Source organism: Euprymna scolopes, chromosome 16 (genome assembly GCF_053919585.1).
Source record: "Euprymna scolopes isolate OS-2025 chromosome 16, ASM5391958v1, whole genome shotgun sequence".
Lineage (NCBI taxonomy): Eukaryota > Metazoa > Mollusca > Cephalopoda > Sepiida > Sepiolidae > Euprymna > Euprymna scolopes.
In genome coordinates, this window is record NC_136497.1 from 73,397,048 (window position 1) to 73,417,533 (window position 20,486).

Consider the following 20,486-nt stretch of genomic DNA (forward strand, 5'->3'; position numbering starts at 1 on the left):
ATGCCGTAGCATATATATATATATATATATATATATATATATATATATATATATATATATATATATATATATATATATATAGGGTGACCAAAAAACAAAAACAAAAGCTAAATGGAGACCATCTAGACCATATACTGTAGAACGGAGAAGAAAAAAAAAAGGCCAAAGACCCTAGCGTTTTGATGTGATGTTTTGAATATAATAAACTAGTTATGACCAAGTTTCATTTCATTCGGACAAAGCACTAAGAAACGGGGCCAAATTAGAGTTGAGATCCGGTTTTTTTTTTTTGGTCACCCTGTATATATATATATATATATATATATATATATATATATATATATATATATATATATATATATATATATATAACGCACGCACACACACACACACACACACACACACACACACACACACACACACGCGCACACACACACACACACGCGCGCACACACACACACACACACACACACTTGTCTGTATACAAATACGGTGGTTTTATGTATTTCAACAACAGTTAAACTGATTCTTATAAAATATACAATGGGGATGTTTCTAAATCAGGACAGGTCATTTAAATAATGAATTTTCTTAACATTTATAAAGTTCATTCACCTTACCTAGCCGACACCTCCCGCATTAAAACCCCTACCAATGACTAACAATAACCCCTTTCCTTTTTCAGCTTCTATAGATGAGTCAGTCACAATTCAGCTGTAACAGTCACTATAGCGACACACACCTTAATAAATAAAGCATAGAAATTAGTAGTTTGACAGGGTCCAATTGGCAGGGGTTGGCCACAGAATGGAATAACAGAAAGAGAGAGAAAAAAAAAACTTTTAATAATTTTTCTTTCAAATTATTTTCTATCTTTTTTTTTCTCTCTCTTTTTATGGTGACGCTTTAAAATAGCTCCAAATCTATGCTAATTATTTTTTTCTTTTTTATTCTTGTAGTTTATATATTTTTCTGTATTATTTTATCATATATATATATATATATATATATATATATATATATATAGTCATCCACATACAGTACTGTTTCGCTGCTCATCAGTGCGGCTAGACAGGCAACTACCTCAAGCCAGGATTGAAACCCAACCGTTTGTACGGCAGTCAAGGCTCCTAACCATTACGCTATTGGCGGCTGCTTGAACGAGTAGTGAGTTTAACGATATTTTAATATCGTCTGAAATATATATAATATAATAAAATGATAAAATAATATATATATATAGTAAGTTATGAAAATATATAATAAAATAAAATATAATATATATATATAGTAAGTTATGAAAATATATATATATGTCAATTAAGCTACACAGAATATTCTGCGTTTCATTCTCGTGAGAATTCATCAGGCTTATGTGAAAAGTTGTGGTTATCGTGCGTTTATATATACGTACATGCTATCAGCTTCCTACTTGCCACCGATCGGCTACCTAGAAAATTCAATAGCATGTGCATTTATATAAACTTACGATAGCCACAACTTTTCGCATAAGCCTGACGAATTCTCACGAGAATGAAACGCAGAATATTCTGTGTAGCTTAATTTCCATATATATTTTCATAACCTACTACTTAGTTCTATATATGTATTGAGCACTGTTAAGTGAATACTGAAAATTTACGCATAAATTATATCTCTGTATATTAATTTATGTGATTAAATGTATAAAAGTGAACATGTCTGTCCGTCTGTGTGTCTGTGTACATTTTCCTAGGCATTTCCCCAACTCTAATTAGGCCCCGTTTCTTAGTGTTTTGTCCGAATAAAATCAAACTTGGTCATAACTAATTCATTATATTCAAAATATCACATCAAAACACTAGGGTCATTGGCCTTTTTCTCCGTTCTACAGCATATGTTCTAGATGGCCTCCATTTAGCTATTGTTTTTTTGGGGGGGTCCCCCATCTATCCATCTATTTATCTATCTATCTATCTATCTCTCTCTCTCTCTCTCTCTCTATATATATATATATATATATATATATATGTGTGTGTGTGTGTGTGTGTGTGTGTGTGTGTGTTTTGATGTCACGTTTAAAAGCCTGTTTTATTTATAAATAAAGCAGTAGATGTAATCATATGCCTGTGTTCAAATATTTAAGAGATAAACTCTAACATTGCGTGTTATATAAAACTAAAATTAACAGGAAATAGTAATCATACACCAATGATGGTTTATGATGAGTAAAATCTTTGTTTGGATTAATGAATAATGCGTACACATACATACCGGCAAGTTGAAGTGCAAGCTGTTCATTTCAACTTGCTGACATATTTTTACTGCTTCCTGAGTATGCCCAAATTGATTTAATTTCTTCAAGTCGATTATTATCAAATCTTTCTTACTTATAGATCGATAACTATATCGGTAGGAGATACAGCTGGAGCGCTAAATGCTTTGGTTTCGATTCTAACAAATGACATCCAAGTAATTTTTTTTAACTCTTGAAATCACGACTATATATTAGGTACAATATGTTATTCAATAGAGTATTGACTCTTTATAATAATAACGAAAGCAGTACAAATTAAAATATATTTAAGCAGATTTTACGACCCGGCAAGTCCAAGCGCCTTTCGCTTAGTTTATTATTAAAAACCAGTCATAAATGCACCTGTCTTTTTTATTTCATTTATTTTATTTCGATTCTTTGTTGCTTAAAAATAATTCTAAGTCTACGCCCTTTATTCCATCATTCTTTTATTCTAGAAATCTTTTTTTTTTCATTTTTTTGATAATTCGTATTATCTGGATTATTCGGACTAGTATTTTTATATTGAGTGTTATTTTCACAACGTTTTGTAACCTCCAATTTTTCTTCATTTGTGTCCTGTCGAACTTGGGAATTTTTCTCTCCAACTTGAAAATCTGCACGGAATTTCAGACGACAAAGTTTATTTTATCTAACAAGTAGCTTGCCCTCGTTCCGGCAGCCATGACTGGGTCATCCGAAATAATTCGCTATTGTATTTTGAGTGTCACCCGCACTGAGGGTTGAATCTTCATGCGTCAGAAGTGTGTTACGCACCATTGAATTTTACCAAGTAGTTTACTTGGGTTCGCGGCATGTTTATCGGTGCGTTCAATAGGGAGGCGATATTTGGGACTGCTTTGACATGTAAGAAATCTTTTGTTAGTAATTATGAGAGGAGTGTTGTGATTGGAATTTAAAAAAAAACACTGGGATTTTGTTGTATTTTTCTTGTAAATCAATAGTTTTTCCTGCTGAGTTTAAATAAGTACTGAATTTCTATTTTCGTACATTTGAGATGGTATTCGCTGTTTAAATTTGTAATCTAATTAGAAGTTTGCAGCACTCAATATGGTTTCCGTTCTGCTAGATCTACAGCAGATGTGCTTACAGTTATATCTCATACGATTAGCAAATCTCTCGACGGAGGCAACCTTTCTAGGGAAATTGCTCTTGACATATCTAAGGCCTTTGATAGGGTATGGCATAAAGGTTTACTTCATAAGATCTCTAGCTATGGTATTGCTGGAAATGTCTTCTCAATTATTAAATCATTTCTTTCTGATAGGTTCATAAGAGTAGTAGTTGAGGGGCAAAAATCAGAAGCTCACAGTATTAATGCCGGTGTCCCTCAGGGGTCCATTCTGGGCCCAACTCTTTTCCTGATCTACATTAATGATCTTCCAAATCACATCCTTACATCATTTGTAGACATCTATGCTGACGACACTACCATTTATGGTAGCACATCTAAGACAGTAAACGACCAAGTTCTCTCCAATTCTCTCTCCTCTGATCTTGAGCACGTAGTACAATGGGGTAAAGAATGGCTGGTTACTTTTAATGCATCTAAAACCAAGCTTCTCTCTTTACATCATCAACATTCTGATCCACATCTGACATCAATTGAAATGAATGGCTCTCGTCTTCAGGAGGCCTCAAGTTTTGACAAACTTTTTGGCTTGATCATTACTCCTGATCTTAAATGGAACACGTACACCAAATCTGTTGCCAAGGCCGCTGGAAAAATGGTGGGATCTTTCTATCGATCTGGTAGATATCTCACTGCTGATGCTATTCTCTATCTATATAAGAGCCAGGTACGTCCAAGGATGGAATACTGTTGCCACATCTTGGCAGGAGCTGCTAGAAAGGACTTGTCCTGCCTTGATAGAGTTCAAAATAGACTTCGTAGCCTCGTAGGAGATGTCCTTTTCTCTTCCTTGCAACCTTTATCTCACAGAAGAGATGTTGCGAGTTTGTCTCTGATGTATCGTTATTTTCATGGAAAGTGTTCGAATGAGCTTCAATCTATGGTCCCCCCTCGCCAAACTTTCACAAGAAACACTCGTCTAGCTGTAAATACTATCAATAATTCCCCCCACTCTTTATCTGTGCCTAAACCTAAACGTAGATTCCATGAACAAAGCTTTTTCTTAGAACTGCACGCCTGTGGAATTGTCTTCCGTTTTCCTGCTTTCCGGCTGACTACAGTATGGTTGTCTTCAAGTCTAACGTAAATAAGTTCTTGATGAGCCGTTCCATATAAGTTATCAACTTTACCAAATTTTCATTACTAATGATTACTATAATGTCCAATTTCTACTGTACACTCTTTAACCCTTATCCTTGAGTGGCCTCTTGGCCTTGATAATGTGGTGATGCCTATGTAAAAAAAAACAACTTATTTTAACTGACTCCTTAATGCGTACCAACTTTTAACGTCGACGTATTCTATTCACTGCCAAACACGCGTGATATTGTCCTGTATAATTTATCCCTCTTAACATAGCTAATTCTCTCATGTCCAAATTAGTGTCTTTAAATTTTTAAACCACACGTTCACGTGATCTTTAAAGATCATTTTAAATCACATAGGCACGTGTTCCAATCAGCATTAATATCCTTAACGGTTTATACATGGCCAGACGCAGCTATCCTTCACTACACAACTAGACACTAGTATCTAATGCATGGACAAATTAACTACTTTTCTTTCCGAAATTACTTTTATTCTAAATAGAAATTGGTCACACTCCTTTCACTGACGCCCTAATTCGAACCAACTGCTAACTGCGATATGCTCTCTTTGATGACAAACACTAAACGCATTGTCCTCTTAAATTCGCCCATCTTAACGCAGTTACCTTTCCTATATGGAGATTAATGCCTTTATGTGTTACTACAAAACTAATAAGGTTTTTACATGTTTCACATTGTTGTACTGGAGCAGATGTGTTTGACATGTAGACAGGAGCTATATATTTTTTAAGTTTGTTAGAACGATTGCTATTGAATTCTGAATACATTCAGCTTACCTGTCGCTTTGGTTTGTATAAATATATAGTGATGCGACTGCTGACACTTATCAGGATAACGGGGTAGGGCATAGATGCAGCAGAGTGCATGCATGCCAGTTTTAGAGTATTACTAGCATTTCATCCCGGCGTTGCCCGGGTGTTTGGGTGTGTATGTTTAGCAAAAAAAAAAGTGGTAGTAGGAAGGCAGGCTCGAACCCGTACCGCGAAGGAGAAAAAGAACGGGAAAAAACGTGACGTCTTTGCTGTTACGACCACCGTCAAACCGGAAGTGACGTAGGTTTAAATGAGGGCTAGACAATCGAAAGGAGAGGGTGACTTTCAAAAATATCGGCGAAAAAAGCGCCCCCCCCCTCTGTAGAAAAGTGCCCAGTTGAAGGTGAATATATTAGTGTTTTTAGCCAATTTGTCGGTATTTGCCGTCTGCAAGGTCGAACTTTAAAACGATACTGATCTTAGTAAAATCCATCGGCTCTGTCGACAGTTTTAGGCAGACATGCAAACATACACACATACATGCATACATACATTTATATATTGGTAACTAAATATTTTCGCCCCAAACCGATTAAAAAGCTTGCCCTATCTCTGAATATGTTTTATGTAAAATTTCAGATGTTTAGACCAGAAATTGTCTGAGTAATTTGGTAGAGACCGCAGAGGTCAATTTTCTTTTAAATTTGTCCCCTATTATGACCCCTTAACATTTATTGTCTTGGGCTCAAATCGAGTTATTAAGTAACATCCATGTCCAAGGAACCTATATCTAAAATTTCAAGTGTTTATACTAAAAATTCGCGGAGAAGTTTGGTAGAATTCTCAAAGGTCAAATCGTTGAACTTTGACCCCTTAATCGCCAAATTTCTGGCCGAAAACCAATAATATTGATTTTCCCAAATCTCAGTAACCTGTATATCAAATTTCGAGTCTGTAGACTTAAAATTGACAGAGTTATTGCGTAGGGAATTGTACACACACAGACACACAGACAGATATACAGACACGTTCACTTTTATAGATATAATAGATAGATGGTAGATGCTTATGTGTTAAATATCTCAAAAATGTATATGCAATAGTACATTGTTTTTAAGGTGTGTATATGTCTATGTATATGTTATGTCCGTGTGGTGGAATCCAGTAGGTAGTGTTATGGAGCCTACAGCGTTTCGCTTGGAGATCATGTGGAGTTCTTGATAATATTGGGTGGTTCTCAGGGGTAATGTTGGGAGTACTCCTTAAGTTTTATCATGCGTGTATATTTTTCCAAGTAGACGCATAGGTCTACAGGATTGATGTTTTTGGAAGAGCATACACCATATCAATAGATTTTGATTGGATAAGATAGTGATCATAATGTTTTAAGGGGAATCGTTAGTGTTGTATATTTGAATATATATTACATTATATCATATTATATTATATTAGCAGGGTCCGTGGAAATTTTACAGGGGACTCATTCATGTGTAATATTGAATGTTGGCATTCTGTAGATGTTCAGTGTAAATGGAAACGCTCTGATATTATTGTAGCTTTTTTTTAAACTGCAAAAGCATTTATCTAAGCTAGTACGAACGCCCGGCAAAGCCCGGTCGTAAAGTACGCTTAAATATGATATTTTACTTCTTGCAGATTTCGTATATATTATTATAGAGTTAATATTCTATCGATTTTTATATATTATAAAGTTTCGATTTCAAAAATTTAAAAATATATCCATATGACTTGGATTCATTACCTTAAATCAAAACTGAAATAAAAACTTATGAATATATATATATATAATTTGACTTCCGTCAGCCATAATCGAAACCGAAACCAAAACTTATGAAAAACTTTTGATAAAATTATTTATAAAAAAATACATTACTGGAGTGCCATCAGCTTTAATCAAAACCGAAAACAAAACTGATGAAGAGTTCTTGGTAAAATTATTTATGACAAGAAATGAAAGTCCATAACAATTAAACGACTCGGATGTAAGTATGACACAGAAAATAACACGCACGCTATCGTATTAATATATAGATTATATTATAGTATGGTACATAAGGAAACGTGTTCTCGCCAGGCATAAACAATAATTCACTGGATTCAATTGAGAATAAGAAAAAGAAACTACAAAAGTTTTTACTTGTTTTCGAATTCAACATTGAGTCTTAGAGAAAATATCCATCAACATATCCGGCTGAAGAAACAACTATAACACAAGAAATTGTATAAAAATATAAGCTTTATTAAAGTGGATATTAATTAAACAGATAAATAAAATCAAGGGAGAATAAACAAGAGAATAAGTGCAGATTAGAGAAAATGTTCAGCCGTGCAGTCAAGACACAGCAAAAATTCAATATATAATATTCAATATATGAGATTTCCGTGTGATAATTTGAGTTTTAGTAAGAAAATAGAAATGATCGTTTTCAGGATGCCATGCGAAACCATTTTTGCCCCCCCCCAACAAAATGAGGGTGGACCTGTAAATTCAACCTTGTCTGTTCGTTCGTTCGTCTGTTCGCACTTTTCTCAATAACTACGCCTTGGAATTTTTTGAAATTTTGCACAAACATTAAGCATGATATGTGTAAAGCGGTAACAGAACAGATTTTCCGGGAAAACTTCGACTGTTCTCCATAGTGGTGCCTTTCGGGTTAAAATGGTTAAAATTGACACTTTTGTGCTTATTAAAAAAAAAATGATGCCTTCGATTTTTATAAAACTTTTTGAAAAATTGTAACTAACTGATTTCTATATGATTTTGTTTGTCTATACTTCAGGATAACTCTTGGATGTGCCCCAGGGACTCTATTAGGGCTAATAAAAACGCTCCATTTTGGGTAATATTATACCATATTTGTCCAATATTTTCTGTATATGTCTATTTATTAGCAGTTTTGCATGGTGCTGAACTCAAATTTAAATATGTTAAGGCCTTGGGGACTTTTGAGGCTAAATGCAGGTGAGGCAAATGATTGACTAAATGGCATATATATATATATATATATATATATATATATATATATATATATATATATATATATATATATATAATTCCTGAAGAATTTAACACAAAACATGGGGCTAACATAACACACGATACTGTAGCAAAACATTTTGTGAATTTTAAAAGAGGCTCTCAGTTGATAAAATTAATTTATACTAAAACAAAAGAAACATTTTCTTTCTTTCATTATTTGTATGGAGACTTTTTAAATCACCAAAAAAATTTGTATGAAGACTTTTGAATCACTGTGTGTGTATATATATATATATATATATATATATATATATATATATATATATATATATATATATATAGTTTTCTGTTACATTTTACTTCACTCCGTGATACTCCAAGATGTTTAAGCTTTACATTCGACGAAATTTTTATCTTTTATGGATTATTATCATTTCTGGTTTTCTAACTTGATTGAGATTGTCTGTGTGTATTTAAACGTCCGCCACCTAAAACATTCAATGTGCAAACAAGCAGGATCCCAATAACTGTAGTGACATCTGTGTGTACATGAACGCAATAGAAGTGAGGGAAATTGAACTTAGCCTTTTGGTTCCATTGTCGATAATGTAGATAACCATTCAGCCGTTTTCAGTTCTCTTTAGAAAAAGCAAAATGGTTTTCATTCTTTATAAACATGAAACCAAACACATTGTCAAGGTGGAAGTATGCGTGCACAAAAAGAAGAGAATAGAAAAGAAAAATTAATTGAGATTAAAATCGATTGTTAAATTTCAACAATTACATTTTTTTTTCATCTCGTTTTGTTTTTTTCTCCTAGTCTGCACGATTGTCTTTTAAATAAAGCGTTCAAGAATTTCCTTGTGTTTTTTTTTTGTTGTATATTTTTTTCTTCTGTTCAAATGAAATATTTCATCTTTTGTTTTTTCTTTATATTCAAAATATTTTTTTGTTTTGTTTTGTTTTCTTCATTTAGTTTCAAATTCTTTGTTCATATATTTTGTTCTTTCCAATATGAAACAAAAAAAGTAAAATGTTTTGTTTTTTTTTGTTTTTTTGTTTCACCCTGAAAACAATCATGGTCACTTTTAATGTGCATATTTTATTTTAATTTTTATGGCGGAAAATTCAATCACGAAATATGAAATTTTAACAATTAAAACACAAGAGGCTGAGAATTAGAGAAAAACAAACATAAAGAGAGAGAGAGAGAGAAAGAGAGAGAGATAAAGAGAGAGAGAAGAGAGAAAGAGAGAGAAACGTAAAATGAATAGCGATTGAAGAGAGAGAGAGAGAACAAGAAAACTGTATTTCTTTTATTCAAAAGTCTATTGTCATGAAAATAATGGATTAAAGAAGTACTGAACAGGAATAAAAAAAACGTTTACTAAGTGCAGAATAAGTTGAAAAACGGATTACTTAGAAATACAATCAAATGAACTTATATATATATATATATATATATATATATATATATATATATATATATATATATATATATATATATATAAGAGCAAATAGTTAATAAAACATGTTAAAAAACACTTTGAAAAAGAGTTAAAACATATTTAATTTGAAAAGGAAAGACTAAATAAGTGGATAGTCCTTAATCCGCGGAGTGTCGAAGAAATACTTTCCTTCTCATCAGAGGGTAGGAATTAGCAAAATGCGGATCGGATTTTGCATGCAAAAGTATTTGATGAAACTGCAAGTAAGTCAAAGATCTTACTTAATAAAAATAATTGAAGCAGAGGGGATATGGTGAAGAAAAAGGTGATTTCATGTGAATGGGTAGTCTGGTGAAAGGTAAAGTATCCAATGACGGTAAAATCCAAAAATGTAAACCCAAGAAAGTTAAATAAATTTCCATTCGCACAAGTAAAATGCAAGGAAATCGCGTAATTGGAAGATGGTCCGAAATAATCCAAAAGGCCGAAATCCGTGGAATAATTCACAAATATGTACAAGGAAAAGGGGGGGGAAATCCAATAATATTATTAAAAGAAAAATAAGATATGCGTTTAACACGGCTGCCGAGACAAAGTTTTATTATATATATATATATATATATATATATATATATATATATATATATATATATATATTAGTGATGGGACGATTCCAATATTATTCTCGATTTCGATACAATTACTGATTCCGTACTAAATTCCCGATTCCAATAAAATTACCGATTCCGATTCTTTAGAAATCTATAAATATTTAACTATAAAATTGCTATTTTGTCCCGATTCCAGTAAAAGCACATATAAAATGTGCCTATATTTTCTCAAATCCAAAACATATTTGTGAGGGGGTGATCTAGAGATTTTAGTCTTACTGGAAGTGGAAATCAATAAATACAAGCAGTGGAAGATGTCTCGTAAACCAAAATCAAATAACAAAAGGTAATACAAGAGAATCGGTTTTGGCATGGGAAAATAGGTTCAAGATTTTCTGATTCCGATACCTCAAAAAGCACTGATTTTTCCGAATCCCAATTCCGATTAATCGTTCCTACACTAATATATATATATATATATATATATATATATATATATATATATATATATATATATATACTAGAAAAAGTACCCGTCGTTGACTGGGTTAAAAAACAGCCTAAAGAAAACGGACTCTGATTTATGAAAGTATGATAGGTTATGAAAAGGAAGGGTTGTAAAGAGATAGCTTCGAAGTTGGGGGTATCAAAACCAAAGCAAAATATGATGAAAGTAAAAATAAAATAGATAAACCTCATAATTTATTATACCATACCTGTTCACACTGAAACATTTATCACAATATTCTGTGGATCTATATTAAAAAAAAAACTTGTTAAACTTTGTGAAATATTTCCATTTTATGGAGGTCAGGTGCGAACGAACACCCTATAATTTTATTATACCATATTTCTTCAAACTTAAACATAATTATCAAAGTATACTTACGCAGATAGATATGGAAAGTCTTTATTAAAGTTTGCGCCTATTTCCATTCCATGGAGGCCAGGCGCGAACGCAGACCCCACAATTTTATTATGCCATCCCTATTTAAGTTAAAACATACTTATCAAAGTATTCTTATGTACATCTATATCAAAAACACTTGCAAATGTTTCTTTTTAATTTAAAATTTTTTTATTTCCATATTTTGTGGACCAGGCGGGAACGCAGACCCCACAATTTAAATGAACCACCGTTCTGCCAGATCAAACATACCCATTCCTGTGTCTCGATATATCTTCTATCATTATATATAATCAGTTTTTTAGAATAGTCAACCATATAGGAGCCTATTCATGACCACACACACACACACAACACACACACACATTCAGCTTTATATTATGTATATATATATATATATATATATATATATATATATATATATATATATATATATATATATATATAAATTTTGGGACGATTAATCGGACTCATGAATCGGAATGATGATGATGATGATGATGATGATGACGACGACGACGACGACGACGACGACGACGACGACGACGACGACGACGACGACACGAGTGTTTAGAAATAACTTCACATTTTTTTAGAAAAAACACAGATGTGTTTACATTGAATTCATCGGTTAAAAATTGATTTTCGAATGGAAATATTTCTACTTTATTCTTCTGATTTTTTTTAAATCAACAATTTAATTTTAATTGGAGAGGAATATAAAAAATAAAGATACAAGTATATATTGTGTTAAGAGTTCTCTGTTTCAAAATGATGTGAAATTTACAAAAAAACAAATTTTTAAAAAGACATATATCTTAACTGTAAATTATTTTGTTAAAAAGAATTTATATAGGGAATAAAAAATTATAAAAATAAAATGCAGCCTCATTTTTTTATTGTTGAATTCAGTATAAATACGTTTGGTTATTTTTGGCTCACAAGGAGCTTTCACACAGGTTTTAAAAGACCTTTCCCTGAAAATAGCCTGTGGTGTTCACTGGAAGCTGAGTGACAACACGTCTCCCCAGGTTTCCAGTACTCTCCACCTCTTTCGATAACATTTGCAAATAAATTTGCATTATCGCAACAGCTGCTTGCCATTGATTTCTTGTTGACAGCAGCTATTGGTCTTTGCTAGGATTTGAGTGGTACTAAGCCTCCCAAGGTCCCAGTTCTTTTCGCACTTATTCGGCTGGGTTCTGGTCTGTTCATCGGTCTTTCCTTCCTCCTTGACTATTTGGTTATTTGGTCTTGCTCTTTTGGGGGTGGGTGGGAGCGGTGATGTGGCAATGGGGGTATGGTTGGGTTAGAGAACTTATAGATATGCGGTTTCAGTGTTCTTGGTTCGATGTACATGTTTTGCCTTTGCAGCATTTTTAAATGACAGTCATGAAACCTCCTGATTGGTTGATATCTAAGTTTTATAAAAATTTTCTTTAGTGTTAAACAAGTGGACTGTCGGGATGAGAAAAATAAAGGCTAGATTACTTTTTTTTACAAACCCATGAAATGTGTTGTAGAGGCGAGTACACACACATGAATGGTTTGCTAAATAAACAAATTGAAAAACAAACATTTTTTTTTGTTAAAGAAAATAAGGCGGTACCTACCATGCAGAAATTTAAACAAGGAACCCTAATCTGACTATGCATGCGTGTAAACGTTTACGAGTTTACTTGTTGTCGACAGTTGGCGTATTAGAATCATTTTGTGTTGTAAGCTGTGAACTTTTACAATTTATCTAATGAATAAAGTAAAGAGTGTCTTTCCGTGCATCTGTCTGTCTCTCTGCAGAAGTTACATTTTGATTTGGTTATTCTTGAATTAAAAGCCATATTTAATTTCAAAAGAGTTTCCGATTGGAGAAGAAGAGTTGTAATGGGTAACTGTTCTGTATAAGTCTCGAACTTTAAAATTTTCCAGGCAAAGAGCAAAAGATCTTTCGACGCTTCTACACTATTGGGACGAAATTACGGAAATCGTAATACTGAATTTCACATGAAAACAATGGTATCAACGTATTCCTTGTATTTTTAAGATGATTATATCCAAAAATTACGAAAATCTATAAGCTAGAAAATTATTTATTAAAGAAAATAAAAATAGAATTTAATGAAAATGATCATAAGATACAGGAGAATACCAATTTTCCGTTTTGATTTTAAACAAGATGGCAGCAATTTTCACCTGCTTACGCGATTAAAGTTGTTTTGTTTAATAATTCAGTAGTATCCAGGTGATTTAAACTGACTAATTTGGAAGCTACTATTGTAACTTATTAGAATTGACAAAAAATCAGTTGAAACCATTGTTTTTTTTATATGAAAACTCCATATATCAACTACAAAATCTTGTCCTAATTCTGTAGAAGCGCCGATCTTTCTTGTGTTGACACGATAAAATTATGTACCAGACTGCTAAAAGATTCAATATTTTTGTGGAGCAATTCTGGTTTCTAATTGGTTGCTAGCAGAATGTGACTCCATTTGATTGGTCAGTTCCTATCGTCAGTATTTATAAGTAGAACTTTCCAATTTTCGGCGATCATACCCTCATCATATTCTTTGGAATTGTGAAGATGAGTCTCCTTGCTGTTTCGGTTGCTTGGAGATTGGTACCAGTTGCAAATCCATTCTTGACAATCAGCCTGAGAGGTGCGGGGGCCAGGAACAGACCAAGTACCTGTGGAACTGATGTAAACCACCTGGGTATTACCTAGGAGATCCACCCTCCCAGGCTTTGCACTCTGACTCTCAGATAGGGGTAAGTTTATCACTTGCTGCTTGAGGCGCCCCTACCAGAAAGTGCCAACGGGGATGGCCAGCCAATTTTTACTAGGCAAGAGCACCACTTCTTTATGAGAGCATGTTTAATATCCCCACATTGCCAACCTTGTGTCACATCTTGCTGAGGTGGGCACCCTCTTATTATATCTAAAATATTGCAACAGCTATGGTTTTATTGAATTAGTTTTGAATTATTTTGGACTATAATGCTCCTCTTCTTCTTTCGGGCCCGCTCATCTATGGCCTGTCTCGTTGGAGACGTGACTGGCTATTGCTCACTCGAGATCTTGCCTCCAATCGCCGGGCTTGGGCCGCAGCGGTACGAGATGTGCATCTTCATGAAGCCGACTCAACTCCTCCAATGTGAATGTCGTTTCAAGTACAAGTAAGTATTATGCTCCTCTTCTAGTTATTGTTTTCACAACGTTTCGGCCAATTATTTCTCTGGCCTTCGTCAGGTTAACCCCGACGGGATAGGAATGTTGAATATTCCAAAGGGCAATCAAATTTGCCTTTATTCCTGAGTGGCTTCCGGGCCTTGATAAGTGGTGATCACTGTGTAAAAAAAAAAATCAAGGCTGGATTTTTCAGTCTTATGAATCCAATTATTCTTCTAATTGCCGGGTATGTACCAATTGTTATATTATTGAATTTGGGACCCGTGATGCAGTTTTAGAGATGCAGAATATCTATGATTCCAGTTGAGCATTGAGCTAGAGGTAGCGGTTTCGATCCCACCCAAAGCTGGTCAGAGGATTAGTTGACCAAACCGTGGTGAGATGACAACAGCTATTGAAGGCAGCAATTGCTATGGATGTCGTTGGAGGATTCGACATTCCTATCCCATCGCGGTTCACCTGACAGAGGCCAGAGGAATAATTGGCTGAAAGGGCGTGAAAACAACTAGAAGATGAGGATAATAGTCCAGCTATGGTTTTATGTGCTTCAATGACGGTAAACAGGGGCAAATGGAACAATCAATCGCCACAATCGTGATCACAGGAGACTTAGACAACCGAACAGAGTTAAACCTCTTGTCCAATTGAACTTAGATGATAAAATTGGATAATGAGTTAGTGTGCATCAGTACTCTTTTAAAAGATTAGTCCTAATAAGAGGAAAAACTTTGCTTGCTCCCATGCATGTTGAAAGAAATAAGGAGTATCCAACACTTTCAAAGAAATGAGACTGGGTAAAAAAGCCGGATGCACTAGGAAGACATGGAAAAATAACATTAGACAAGGTCATAAACAGTGGCAAGTTGGCATTATAAACTGGACACTTAGCATAAGAACAGCTACGGAATGCCAAAACTCTTGTCGAAAGGAACATAGATGATAAACCGGGATCGTGAATGAGTGACTTCAGAATACCTCCTTTTTTTTTTTAGGGAGTATTGGACATTCAAATTTAAACAGGCCTTGTGTATACTTTTGTACTCCTTAGAGGTGTTAGATAATATCAGGGCTTAATCACTTCACACAGCTATTTTGTTCACCTTCTTTGTTTTGTTTAGTAAACCTTCTTCCCTATACTTAATATTTATTGGAAGTTTTCCCTATTATTTTCTATATTAACACTGATACTCGTGGTAGTTACTGAGTGAGTTATATAAGAAAACAAATATTGTTTGTCTGTCTATCCACTCTTTGTGTTTATTATTCAATGCAGAATTCAAATTGAAAAAAAAACCCTGTCAGGCAAGATTCTAAACAGTATTCAAAGCCATACTTAATTTCATAAGAGCTTTCAATGGATAGCTAATCTGGAGATAAAAAGGAAATTTTCGTGTGTAGCTGATCTGTGTAAGCCTTGGACTTTAAAATTTTGTAGACAAAGAGCAAAGATCTTTTTTGTGTGGAGATGAAAAATTAGGTGCGGGAATTATAAAGATCCAATGTTTTTATAAAGCGATTCCAGTATATGATTGGTTGCTAGCAGAATGTGACTATTTGATTGGCCAGTGTCTTTAAGTAGAACCTTCCAATTTTCTTTCATCATTATAAAAAACATGTTTCAACAGTAAATATCAACAATGATGTTCACTAGAGACTTAATATAATGACAGCTAAACAGTGCCAGAGCTCTTGTCAAACGAAACATAACCAATAAACTTAAATAGTTAGTGAGTGACTTACGAATGCCTCCATGTTTAAGGAGTATTGGACATTCACTTTTAAACTAACATTTTGTCAGATTTTGACTCTGGTGAGCTGTTAAAGAATGACAGAACTTGCTTCAATTTTGTTGTAATATTTAATTTTCTTTCCAATTCTTAATATTTGTTGGAGATTTTCCCTAGTGTTTTATAAGTTGACACTGAAATTCATGCCATAAGACAAGGTATGACTGGCATCTCAAAACTTAGAAATAAATTCTATATAGGAACTATGAAAACCACCTTGTTCATGCTATTTTATTTATTTATTTGTATTCTTTGCAACGAAAGCCGTTCTAAAGTCTACAGTATTCTGGTTAATAATCTGACGTTTGATTAAAGTCATTTTCACATTATTGTTGTATTTTCTTTTTTATCGTGTGTGCGTGTGGGAGGGGGTATGTGTGTGCGTGTGGAAGGAGGTATGTCTTGCTGACTCCATTTTTTTTTTTTCTCCAACCTTACTTTCCATTTTCGTCTCAGCCATTCCTTCGTCCTCTTCTAATTCCTACTTGATTGGTGGCGAATGGTGGCGGATTGGGCGGAGGGGAATGTAATGTCCAGGGAACCTCTTTAAGTAATTAGAACCAATTAGTCTGCTCAGAGCCTGACACTCTTCTTTGGCTCGTTTACTATGACATGGGTGTGTTGTGTATTTAAGCCCAAGTATATATATATATATATATATATATATATATATATATGTATATCCATTTTATTTATATTTACACACACACACACACACACACACACACACACACACACACACATATATATATATATATATATATATATATATATATATATGGGGTTAGGATGGGTGTGTTTACTATATAAGTCACATGACATTTAAAAATTGTCTTTGAGCCTTTTGTCTCTTAATTACTATTAAGTGTCTTGGAACCAACTTTTGTTTATTTATTTTAGGAGTAAGTACAGGAACACACAGTTACACATATTTTTAAGTATTGTGGAAGTGGATGTACTTGATGCTGCTAGCCACACTGGCGAGTCCTAGATGACGAAACAGTTGTCGCTGATGCATATAGATACAAAATGCTTTAAATAAGTTTCCAGACTTTTTTTTTCACATGGGCACCTTTTTCGATAGTACTTGCATGAAACTCTAAGTCCACTTCGAAGTAATCAGTACAGTTCCAAAAGGCCCTATGGAAATGCGCTTAATTGATGTCTAATGACTATTAATGAAATAAATGCAAATTTGAAATACTTGGATTTTTAAATGAGAGATTGTGCTTATATTAGTTTCCATAAGACACTTTAAAATTTCCCAAAGAAACTGAAATTTGCAAAAATATTTATTAATTGATGCAGACTGATATCTATTGTATTAATTTCCAAAATATGGGAGGCATTTGAATTTGGACCAAGAGATTCCATTCCATCTTCGCCCTCTTTTGAATAAAACTAAATTAAATCGACTTTATCAGCAACGTCGATGTTAGCAAGATAAATGACCTGGAACAAATTCAATGCAAATCTGAAATATTTCAACTTTTATGTAACAGGTTGTATCAATATTATTATTTATTTTTATTTTTTATTTTTACTCACGTTCCTCCCTAACAAGGCATATCGCCATTCAAACGTAAGGGGACCATGCCTAGGAAAGATTAACAAGATGTTGATTTGAGCTTTTGAATATCGGTACTGTCCGGGAATAAGTATCAGAAGGGAATTTCAAAGTGTATCTATTGAAGAAAAGAAACTATAAGTGTAGAAATCTTTTTGCTATTTAGGGATCTCAACAGTGAAGGGGTGTGATTTTGTTGCTAAGTGGATTTGCAGGGGATATGTACATTGAATGAGCACAAGTGTAATGAGTTCATCAGAACACATTCCATTAAAATACTTGTAAAATAGGCACAGGGATGCAACATTGCGACGATGGGACAGGGGTTATAGATTAGCTGAGAAAATGGAACCTATTGGATTTAAGATTCTTTTTTGGACCACATCTAAGAGGGAGAAACTAGTGGTTGATGTACCAGCCCAGATTTGGCAACAATACTCCATGTATGAGCGAATGATGGCCTTGTAGAGGTACAAGATACTCTAAAGTGTGAATAGTCATCTAGCACAATATAGGGAACCCACTTTCTTGGGAGCTGCCTTCGCAATGTCCTCAATGCGTTTGTTTCTGAAAACCCTTTAAAATACTCCCCAAAAATTTAAGAAATATTTATTAATTTTTAATAACTATTCTTAAATTTTCACAAAATTTAGAGGTATCTGAATTTTCACAAGAGGTTTTCACCTCCTTTTTATCCTCCTCTGCACAAAACTAAATTAAAGTAAATATAACCCATGTTGCCATCCATTGCCCCTAACAGCTGTGTTTCAAATTTCATAATGATCGGTTTATTCGGTTAGTAGTAAATGTTATACGTAAAATACCTAATTTTATAGATAGAAATATCTCTTTCTACTATTACAGAAAAGGAACTTTGTCTGTATCTCTGTAAGTTCATTCCCTAGTGACTCGAAAACAACCGGGTCGATTTTTATCAAATTTCACACAAAGGTACTTTATGTGCCTGGCAGTGTTTTGGAATAGGTAGTGTATCGGAATGTCTTAGATAAGTACCAATAACCAATAATCAAAATAATCTCATGAAAGCACGAAAAATCGATTTTTACCCAAAGTTAACACTTTAACAGCCTAATACCACAAGTGCATTCGAGAAAGTTTATTACCACACAAGTAGAAAGGCCCGACATATAAAATAAGCAGTCGGTTTTTTATATGACAGGGGCGCGTGCGAAATGAAGTCTTCTGTTTAGAGCACAATTGAATTATGATACTTGACTTTTGCATTTTAAACTTTAATTCAAGACAATTATATATAAAAAATAAATTTATAAAATTAATTATAGGTTCTCTGCAGTACAATGTAGACTACAGTGTATTGTGGACTAAGCCCTTGTGAGAGGCATGTGAGCTTCCTCCCGGTGCATCGTGATTTGATTAAAAGTGGGCGATTTCACTGATTTCAATGACAATAAATATATTGGAGTGTAAAATATTAATTAATCATCATTCAATCCTGGGCAATGTCGGGTTACCTTGCTAATACTCTCTATTGATGGTTGTCTTCTCTGGTAGAGGAAATAAGGGCTCACTTTTAGAGTAAAGCTTCGGTAAAAATGATGAAAATATATGTAACCAGAGTGAATGCATATAATGCTAGGATTTCTTCAGTTGTAAATGATAGATTGTTCGCTTTGCGGAATGAGATTCAGAGAGGAACATCTAACGATTGAGAAGAGAACGCGATGCTTCACATGTTGGTACTGTCCATACACCAAAGTGTTGATAGAACTACTCTTCGCAGATGTAGACTTTGTAACTCTAACTCATTAGCATATGTGGGAATCAGCTATGGTAAAAAATAATGGACGAAACTAGTAGCAGAAGGGAATTTCAAAGTGTATCTATTGAAGAAAAGAAACTATAAGTGTAGAAATCTTTTTGTTATTTAGGGATGTCAACAGTGAAGAGTTGTGATTTTGTTGCTAAGTGGATTTGCTGGGGATACGTTCATTGAAGGAGCACAAGTGTAATGAGTTCATCAGAACACATTCCATTAAAATACTTGTAAAACAGGCAGGCACAGGGATGCAACATTGAGACGATAGGACAGGGGTTAGAGATTAGCTGAGAAAATGGAACCTATTGGATTTAAGATTCTTTTTTGGACCCCATCCAAGAGGGAGAAACTAGTGGTTGATGCACCAGCCCAGATTTGGCAACAATACTCCATGTATGAGCGAATGGTGGCCTTGTAGAGGTACAAGATACTCTAAAAGTGTTTGGGCAAATGAGAAAGGACATTGGAATTGAGATTTTTCAGTGTTTTTTTTTATTTTATTTATTTTTGTGGTGTTGTTGAAGAGGAGTTGATTTAATCGCATTTCAAGATTACAAGAACCTAGTTTGGCCGAAAGTGGACAGTTGTTCGATGTAAAAATCATTTCTAAATTTGATGGAAGTGTAGTAACTGTTGATTGCAATCAGAAAGTAGAATTAATGTGCGGTTACTAGGGCAATGACAACAGCATATTATTTTCATTGTTTTGGCTCTCGAGTATATATCCGACACAGTTAGACACAATTAATCAACCGAGAACCACATCACTCTACATAAAAACATATAAGATATCAACGGATACACACTCGAAAATCAAAACAAGGAAAAGAATATGCTGTTACCATAGTCTTAGTGATTACCTAGAGTGATCATGTCATCCAACTTGGGCTA